This window comes from Dermacentor albipictus, chromosome 1 (genome assembly GCF_038994185.2).
Source record: "Dermacentor albipictus isolate Rhodes 1998 colony chromosome 1, USDA_Dalb.pri_finalv2, whole genome shotgun sequence".
Lineage (NCBI taxonomy): Eukaryota > Metazoa > Arthropoda > Arachnida > Ixodida > Ixodidae > Dermacentor > Dermacentor albipictus.
Window position 1 is genome coordinate 371,489,273 of NC_091821.1, and position 10,532 is coordinate 371,499,804.

The window sequence follows — 10,532 nt, forward strand, 5'->3', positions numbered from 1 at the left end:
TAACTGCAGCGCTGGCCAGTTCAGCCGACAGCTCGAGAGCCATAGAGCGCACGTCGTCTTCGTCAAGGCGCCCACATGCATCGTCCACAAGAAACACGCAATATGCATGTATCGATATGTATAAGGAAAGCTAGGATGTTAACTAGTCAGGAGTCCTGTTGGCTACCCTACGCTGGGGGAAGTATGGCCACGAAGGTGACGGTATCCCAACAGGGGTAAATTCTGAAAAGTGGCAGCCATGATAGCCTCTGATAAATTTGGCGAAATTTGTACAGAGGAAAACACAGCCACCAAACAGCGTGCTCCGCACTTAGTTTGATTGGACACAGGTCAAATTATCAGATATTTCTTTCCTCTTACCCTTCCTTCCGAGCCAAGTATATTCAGCGGGGAAGAGAAATGTTAACACAGGCCGACCACTCTGCTTTTCCTCAGAGAGCACTTTTCTCTCTCCTCCGATGTCAATCAGAAAAAAAAAACACCAGTAGAAGTTCATATGACGCCTTACAGGCACTATGGGCACAGTAAAGAATAGTATTAATAGTGTTTCTAATTATGTATCAGTGGCATGTGGATTAACTGAAGTCCGTCATCATGGAACTGCCTATCTCATATTCGTAAAACCACGGTGTACTGAGGCACACGTGGCGTTCATTGGAGACGAGCAAGTTAGTCTGTACTTCTGTTGATTGTTATGTTTAGCCTGCGTACAAAGGAGCTAAGTATAAAAACAAATAACAAAATGAATTCCACTGGCATGTCTCTACCAAAGGCAGATAGTAACTTCGATGGCGCCGCAATTTTAAGCTATATAGGAAAACGTCAAGTGCGCTCTTTGGGGCTTGGGGTTTATTATGGCGACAATGAACACCGCTCTTCCTTTTGTAATGAGTTGCAAGTGTTGCACCAACTTATCCGCTTCTGACGTGAAAGCACGTTGGGAATTTCAAGCGCTCACGTTTCCATCGGGGTTAGTGGCACTGGCAGCGATGAATCAAACCACGCGCCCTCTCGCATTATGCACGTGCCTTCTCTTCCACCCCGCGTGCTGCTATGAATACGCCGGAAACGTGAAATAAGAAGCTGGCTGGGGCTTTTTGCGAAATATGACCTCATCGGGGAAACACGACAAAGCTGTTGCCATGGGAACGTAATAACGGTCGCAGGAAGCGCACAGGTGAGTTTTCGCGATGTGCTGTATGTACATGGTGACAGGCAGAGGTTAAAAGGTGGAGGGAGGGTGTTGAAACCAAAGATGGACAGGTAGCAACACAAGGTACATTCTCTCTACTGGAAGTTAGGGGCTGTCTCTTGCTAGGAAAGTTAAGCCATATCCTGGTTTTTCAACACGCAGAATCAGTATCACGTCAAGCGAAAATAAGCGTAAAATTTATAACGTCAATACGTACAAGTTATGGTATCAAATCATAATTTATTGAAAGTGAACCAAAGCTTTGTCCCAGCTGTTATGAGAGAAACAGCTCATGTTAAGAGAAGTTGAGCCAAATTAAGAGCATACATAACAGACACAAAGGACAGGTAATGATGCCAAGTCATGTTTTAATTAAATTTACACAGAGTAAAATTTTTCACGCACCTATTAGGGCATTTATTATTATTTATAAGCCTGACAAACTTCATATCTATCTATCTCAGCGTGTTACGAGGCATGTGTAGTCACACATAAGAAACTTTTTTCAATTTATTCAATTATTTTACGAAGCTGGCACCTTCATTTTCTTTCTCTCGCTCCCTTCTTTTTTGTTGAAGTTTGGATTAAAATGCAAGTGCATTTTCTTTCAATTTTGCGTACACCAGACAGGGACATGCAGAAAGTACAAGCGCTGTTCGACGTGTAAAGCAGGACGACGACCATTTTTTTGGCGTTCGCATTTGTCATTTTTATGTGCAGTGCTCATATCCTTCTATGTGGCGAATGGCCCTCTGGGGATGAACCATGTTTTGACGTGGTGGCAGCAACGACAACTACACGCTGAGACCTGCGTCATCACCGCTTAGGCACTAAACTAAAGTGATAGATCAATGCTCGAGGACGCCTAAGGCGTCAGTATTATCGGAAACAAATATTTAGTAATCGAGAAATTGAGGTAAGTGCAGGACACGATTTGCGACTCACGAGAGGCATTCAAGTACTAGCACGAGGACGAAGGGACTCATTTTATTTGTGTCGCTAGTACTCAGGTGCTCATAACAAAAAAAGATAATTACATTGCATTATAAGACGGAGGAAAATGCTACTTGTCCAGTTCTATTTGATCTTTAGGAAAAGACTAATTGACATTGGCCTTGACAGCAACGCGGGCGGTCGAAAGGTTTCGCTTTCATTCGACTCTCTCCCGCCAGCGCGTTCGCGTCTCAGCAGTTCCGTTATCGCTTAGTGCTGCGCTGGTTTGGCTGGCTGGCGAAACTCCCATAAAATGGGAGTTTCGACGCAAGTGGCAGAGATTTCCACGTCTATGTGATGTCGCGCTATGCCCGGACGGTCCACGCCATTTAAGCAAAAGCAGCTTCAGCGGCAAATCCAACGCTCCGTCTGGCTCGGTTTCTCCATGTCTTGCACAAAAAAGAAAGAAGAAAGGAAAAACCCGTAGCGCCGTCTGTCGGGCGCCGTTTTACTCACAGATGGCTGTAAAGGGTGGGTATTGCGTATGCAACGTCACCACTCCGCCACTCGGGGGCGGGCGACTTGAAATGCGCTAAGTGCATCCGCACCCGTCAGCCACGTATTTCTCTTAAATGAAGTCTTTTCCTGGCACGAAACAAGCGCTGCGACGTTTCTGGAATGTATTTTAATAATCTACGTTGACATAATATTTGCGTTCAGTGCCCCCTTAATAAAGCAAAGGGGATATTTAAATGTGCGGTGCAGCCTACACAGAGATAGAGCGATATACGTCGATGGCAAAGAAAGCCATGGAAGAGTTATTGCAGTATCTGAAGTCGACAGGCCCTGGCAACCGTTTATATAGGCCCACTGCGCACCTTCAAACGTGTGTGAAATTGTGCTTTCTCTCTCCTCTTTCTCTCTGCATTTTCTCTCTTCCTTTTTTCTGTGTCTCTCTAAGTTTGCCGCTTTGCAACATATGTTTTTGCAACAATGACACTAATTATCTGCGTTCATAGTGGAAGAATTCACGTTTTGAAAGAAGGTTTGTTCCTCTCTGTGCTTGGTCCTTTTAGTGGTTAACATGTTTTTTTTTTCAGTAAACATAAGTTAGGCCCAGCACAAGTTCCTCGGAAATACCTTCATATCTTGTAATGTTAATCGTGTAAGTTCAGGCATGCGCGATCGTCTTGCAAGTTACAGTTACTTTGCCGTCATTTTCAGATAAAAGCTTTTCAGAATAAGTAATCTTAAAGTACCGACCTCACAAGCCGACCCAAGAGAGGACTATAAATGTTGTTCTAACGTTCTTTAAAAAGCTCACCTGTACACAAGAAGCCTGAGATCTGATTAGTGTTAACTATTATTATGTACTGTGAACGGCTGTGATCATGTGTGTGTACTCTCCCTCTCTCTCTCTTTCTCTATTTCCTTATCGTTCGGCACCCCCGCCCCTAAGGGTAGGGTATATCAAACAGGACATTTTTGTTCTGGTTTACCTCCCTGCCTTCCTCCTTTCTTTTGTCTGTCTCAATCTCTTGGTCCGATTCCCTGCTTTTTCATCATGAAATTCTTCGTTGGCGTATTCTGCCTAAGTTTCAGAGACCATGTGGATTAATGCTGCCCCCTTTTTTTCGGTGGGTCTTCTGAGCAGTGAAATGCTTCTTCGCTATTGGTGTGCTATTCGTTCAAATGGCTGGCCGAGGGATTGTCGATAGGCGTTGTTGATGTAACCGTGGTACAAGCTTCCCACTATCACGAGGGTTGCAATGTGGGCTTGTTGGTAATGCATCTTCAAGGGGAGTATGGTAGCGCGATTCAAAGACGGGACAAGAGAAGACACAAAGGGACACACACAGCGCTAACTTCCAACACTGTTTATTGTCGAAAACCAGGTCGTACTTATACACTCAGAGAACATGAGTCACAGCCACGTGAACAGATTAACAATCATAGCGATACATTTTGTTATTAGTTTATTGTTTTCGACAATAAACAGTGTTGGAAGTTAGCGCTGTGTGTGTCCCTTTGTGTCTTCTCTTATCCCGTCTTTGAATCGCGCTACCATACTCCCCTTGAAGACCCACTATCACGTCAACTATCTTCTCGCTGATGTTGACTGCGCTAGAGTCCGCGATGCATTGCTCTACGGGGCAGGTGACATCTCTCACCTTTTTCGGTGTACAGCATGCTCGATCGTGGTATCAGATGGGCCTTGAAACCCAGTAGTGCCTATGGTGACACAACCTCGTCGACACCGATAAAGGTTAACGTAGTCAGCGCGCAAGACTGCTACGTTTTGGTTAAATTCTCGGGGCTGGGCAGCTCTGGGCTGAACTCGCTTGTCCGTTAGAGTGCCCGTGTCACTCGCAGACATTTCGCCAAAAAAAAGAAGAAGACAGTGGATCAATGCTTGTGAGATTCTGTGCTGGAACACCAGAAATAGAGGAGCTGTTTCCTCTGCTGCTGCCCGTCATGTACGAAATGTGTCTACTGTGCATGGCGAAACCATTGCTCTTTAGAGGAGGTGGCCATGCAGCATGAAACCAACTCGAAACATGCATGCATTCACCAGTGCACTTACCGTTCTGACAGATAGCTACACTAACGTAATGACCTCATAACTAAGCCGGAATAGCTTACAGAGACACCGAGTCTTATCCGCATCCTCTGCGTTTACCATTCGGCAGCCCGACGACTCTGCTTTAGTTCATCATAATCTGCCGCGGAAATAAAGACGGCGTACAAAATTCTACAAACATCCTTTATGGTTAACAGGAATTGCATTTACCGTGTGCAAGGCGAAGACGGGGAACCGAGGCGAGCGGCAGTTGCCATAAAAATAAAGGCAAACAAGTAACTCAAGACAGTGAATTTTGCTGCAAAGTGTATTTCCCTGCTCAATGCTCAGACGATGAAATTCGCAGTCTGTTTAAAATGTTTATCGCGTGATTTAAGCAAGGTTTTGCATGAAGAAACCGCGTTCAAATTAAGTTTCACAACCGACAATAATAATGACCGGTCTGCTAGGTAAAGAGTGAGAACCTCCTAAGCTGTGCTTAAAAAAACAAACCTACGTGGTACTGAAACCATTGCTTTCTTTATCAAGTGACATACAAGGCGCCACAGCCGCAATCAGTACGCACCGACACCATCCCAGTCATGGTGGGCCCCGTGATAAAACGCAGCACTGCCATCAAAGTGAACCACATTTTCAAATGGAACTCCGTGGAAAGCTTTCGTTGCGCGCACATAGCGAAGGGCGCATTCGGTCGATGTGAGGCCCTGCTCGGCCACTCGGTTTCTTTGCCACCATCGCTGCTTCGGGAGACAGTTGAAGGCATGCCTTGTGGTTGTTGGCTTGCCTTACGAATTTTAATGGCTACTGGCGCGGCGCTAGATATGTGGGCTGTTTGAAAGGGTTTGTTGAATCTACAAAGCTGCCAACTCCAATCTTGGCACGTAGCCAGACGATAAAATAAATATTTTTGTCTTTAATCACGCCGCTCAGATCTGGCGATAACATGTGCGTGCGGGTAGTTCAAGCGTTGGTCCTAATATACATGTTCTCCTATGCACCACTTTAAAGCACCGGGTGACAACGCGTAGATTTTATGCGTGTCCGGGGGAGTTACATTGATCTTGTCAAAATATATTGCCAACGTGCTATAGCGACAGTCTCTGACACAAGTTTTTCTCATGATTTTTTTTTCCATTATTTAAGTGGAGCAACTCCATTGCTCGCTGTTCGATTACGTGTGAAACGTAGAAACGCTTTTCTCAATCACTCAGCCGGTTTTAATGATATTTGTTGAATTTGAGAGACAAGGTTAAATTCTAATGACTGCTGAAGTGGAATTTTGATTTTTTGCTTGAACTTTTGAAAAGGAAGCTTCAAAAATAGGTAAGGCCGGAAAAAAGAATTGAAGCACCAAGTTTACAAATTCGTAGCTCTTCACCAACTACGGTTATCGCAGTTCTGTAATATGCATCTGTTAGAGCAGCCAAAACGAACAAATTTCATATGCCAATTAATGTCTTACCTGAAAGTGTTACGTTGTTTACATGAATTTTACAAAAGTCCTACTCACATCTTAGTGGTTAAATTGAGAGCCATGTACAACAGATCATTTTTGTTCACTTTATTTGTGCTATTAGATGCAATGAGCATAATTGTGATATCGTCTTTTACTGCTGGGTTACAAAGTTGCAAAAACGATAGTTACGGCTGCTGAAAATTTACGATTTTCAGCAATATATATTATTGCATTAACGGCCCAAATCGAAAATTGGGTGCACGACTGTCACTTGATTTTAACGTTTTCTTTGCAATGCAACAAACATAATCAAATTTACCATATATTTCGATAGTAGCCGTCGAGCTAAAGCTTCCTCTTGATGTTCGCCAGTGCTAACCAGAATTAGTTATTGCATGTACTTCTATCAGGCGTAATTTCAGATCTCATTTGCATTTCCTTCAGCTAATAAACGTCCCTCAACTTGCGGTTTAGCGCAGTAGAATTCCCCGTGCTCGTTTCTGCTCGCTTACTTCCATTGTGACAGCGTTCTATGCTTCCACGCCGTCATTGCAAGAACACAACCGCTTCTCGCGCAAATTGCTCACGCCACGCGTGTGAGCGAACATTCACGTGCACGTGTTGGAAATGGCCGCCTTTCGTCTCTGACGGCACGCACAGCGCTCCGGAGCGCTCTCGTGGTAACAGACGTTGCTCGAACACGAAACGCTCGCTGAATAGCGCGCCGTTCGTTGCAAAGGGGGGGGGGGGGGGGCCTTTCGATCAAATACATTCGCCGCATACGCTCACGCTTTGCGCCATCGGCGGTGGCGCTGGCGGCTTCTCGGCTCCCATGAATGACCCATTGCGTCCTGCACGAGTCGCTGAGGCCAGTCACCTGCTCTGGACACGTTGCCTATTTCTCCGGACGCTGCAGCGCGTTGGCACACAATGCGAAAGTAAAGTCGTCTCTCCCTCTTCGCTTTCCATTCTCTCGCACTCCCCGCCCAAAAGAGCTTCCTTTCTGGCGTTTTGTATGTGAATGTTTCTTTTACACGTTCTGCCGATTCAGGCTGTTGCACGAAACACGCAAGCGTACGCAGCATTGGTGCTGACGCTTTCGCGCATGTCTGTGCGGTGTCGAAACTGCGTGTCTATGCTGGACGCTTTCGTGCTGCAGCGCACCGCGCGTTCTGTTTTGGCTATCGATCCATGCCACAGAGTCGGCGATTGATTGAAAACGTGTCTCTGTTGCCACTTTCATGGACTTCAGGGGTTATTCTTGTTGAAAGGCATGTAGGAGAGCTCTTAGGAAACGAGTTATTCCTCGATTATTTATGACCATTCGACAGCGGCAGTGCAAGGCGCTGTCGTCTGGGCTCTTGAACTTGGAGGAGGAGCGATGTTAGGTAGCCGAAACTTCAGGGCTTATTTTTTGTTCACATCGTATCTAATGATGGGAACAAAAAGCTGCGCGCTCCTCACGCCGCTATGCCATGAGGAATACACTGTATTGGTCGAACAGGCGCATACCACTTATTTCCAATCATATGCCCTTTATTTCAGCCGGCATAACCACTCTGAGAAAAATAAACAAATTTGACGACTCAATTTGTTTCCGTACTTTTGCTCACTCCGCTACATCTGTAAAGCATATATATTTGCAGATGGCTTACTGATATACACTTCTTTTGGAAGGTTTACTTTGGATTGTGTCAACAATTCATACGTGGGGGTCTTCGCTCGCCGATAAGCGATGGTTACAGAAATAAACAAAGACTTTTCAAATTAGGAACAAATAGCGATATGGACCCGAGATGAGCACCACTTCCATATACCACCATTTCTGCCTCCAGATGGTCGAAAGAAGAAGAAAACGTCGTATGCCTTATCTGACGATCTCAAAAGAGACATTTCCTCTTGTTTGTACATCTCGTTTCTGAAGTGTTCTATACTTTCGAGACTATTTCGAGTACTACCATAGGAAGAATTCCAGCTATAGCACTCTCTTGGAGTAAACACAGATTTACAACGACGTTTTCAATGCCGGAATGGCACCAAACTAAAACCAATGGTATCAGTAAACAGGGATTTGAACATGCCAGAATGCGTTTCATCATATCATGCACCTCTAAACTTCTCATCTGGCGATTTTCTGCTACGCCGGAAGTTGTGAGGTGGACGAATTATCTTTCATGAAAAAGACTAAGCAAGCGCTTTAGTTAACGATTAGACGAAGTATTCTGTTGTACACTCTGGGGCAAAACACAAGCAAGAAAGGCGCTAATGGAAAACGGCCGCTGGGTGTAATTGCTCCTGCAAGGCCCTACGCTCTAAAAAAATTCTTGCTTAATCTCACGCTAAGCTGTAAGATTGAGCGTGACGCGCATGTAAATGAGGCGTGGATGACGTTTCAAACCCCGCGTGACCCGAAATAAGCGTGACATTTCTTAATGTAAGCGTGAGGACAAGTCTGCGTGCCATGGTTCGGTCTTGTGCGAGCGTGAGTGGGCCGCCTATGCGTGAGAAACGCAAATCACACGCTTAACATCCCGCAGAGCGCTCGCGCGGGAACTGTCAATCACGCTTATAAAGATCTGAACAGGGGAACCGTTATATATCATGTGGTCTTCACGGAGCGTGGGCGCGGGAGAACAATTCTCTGCGCCTTCTCACCGCCATGCGGAGAATTCGAAACTTTCCTTGGGGAGCTGTCGAAGACAGTGGTGTTTTGAAGACTGCTCTCGATCGGCCATTTTGGGTGTGGTTTCTATGGCAGAATGTCACGGCGTTCGTTCACTGCACCACAGAGCTCGCGGTCTGATTGTCTGAGTTGGTGTGCATCGCAACCTTCCCTTCTAGAAAGAATCTTACAACGCGGATGGTCAATGCATATAGAGTGCGACTGTGTCCAGTTTACGAGAGAATATCCACCGAGTTCTGACACCTTAGGAACAGCATTTACATTTGGATGGTGCATCTATTGTGGCCTCTCACCTGCCACTTATAGGCGACTGGAATATATAGGCAAGAACATAAGTGATTATTCGGTCTTAATAAATGGCGGCAAACTGGATATTTGTCATAATTTCTGGTGTCTGCATGTGTGGTGCAAAATTTGCCTTAATGGTGCATTTTAATGGAAAGCGAGAACCTTCTACGCGAGCAGTAGCTTTGATCGAAATAAAAAACAGTCAGCCTACTGCTTCTTTAACACGCTTTAGCGATGGGCTGTTGAATTACTTTGAATTGTTCAGTTTATTGTGCCTAGCTACCAAATCCCCACAATTATAAGGCGGAGTCATTTTAGAAATTTGTGGAGTCGGGAAACAGCTCGCGTTATATTCTGGCCCGTGACGCCAGTGTAACGTATTCGTTTTTCTTTTAAATTTTGTATTTGCCAGCTCACCGTTCTCTCCGTGCCTGTTAGCACTTCGGCTTGGGCAAGGGTGGTGAGCTGGAAGTTGCTACTGTGCATTTTGCACCGTGTTTCTTCTCATGACTTTGAACGCTGTTATTGGCACATCGACGTGCTTACGGCGTATTTGTCGCCAAGCGAGCGACAGGTGCGCCAAGCGAGCGGACCATCATGCAATCCGTGAAAGGCTTTGCCGTGTTCGATTGCATCGCGGACCCTTCCGAGTGAGGTTTACGCAATAATGCTGTTGGGTGTCTGGCGGTATTGGCGCTGACAGTGACAGAGGCCTCAGCTCTGGTCCTGTCACTTCATTTTGCGACGATAGTTCGCAGCAACAAAGAATGAAGGCCCGCGGGCGTCCGCTTTCAATCGGCATTTCCTGTTGTCTGGTGCATAAGCTCGCGTTATAAGCGTACTATATTTGTTTTCCTCATAATCCAAAAGTCCTCCTTCACACTATATTTGTGGTTGCGTTATTTACGCGTAAATACGGTATGCGCGCTTAACAAGAAAAATAACTTTCCCGCGGTCTCCCAGCCAGTGATAGCGATAAAGATTATTTCACGCCTCAGTCAGAAACGCTTTTAGGGCCTATGCTCTCTCCGTACACTTGTTATTACCATCTGCGTTGGTCAGTGAGAGAACCGAAGTCTTGTATATTGTACTTATGTGACTGCGGTAGTGTTTAGCGCCTAATGTAGATGCCGCACATTGCTGCGCTCCGCTTTGTGTACGTATATTGGCTTATATATTGCTAGTTAGAAAAGTTACTTATCGAACTAAATAACTTCATGACTACTAGCCTATCCTGTCTCGTATTTGCTCTGGGGAACGTGGGCTTCGGTAAGAGATGGTACGAGAAGCTACATCGGATACAACTAATACCGTGTGTTGTTAACCACGAAGGGTCAACAGGAAATTATATGAAATTAAATTGTCATTAAACGTTACAAAGAGGGGCCATAAGTGTTTT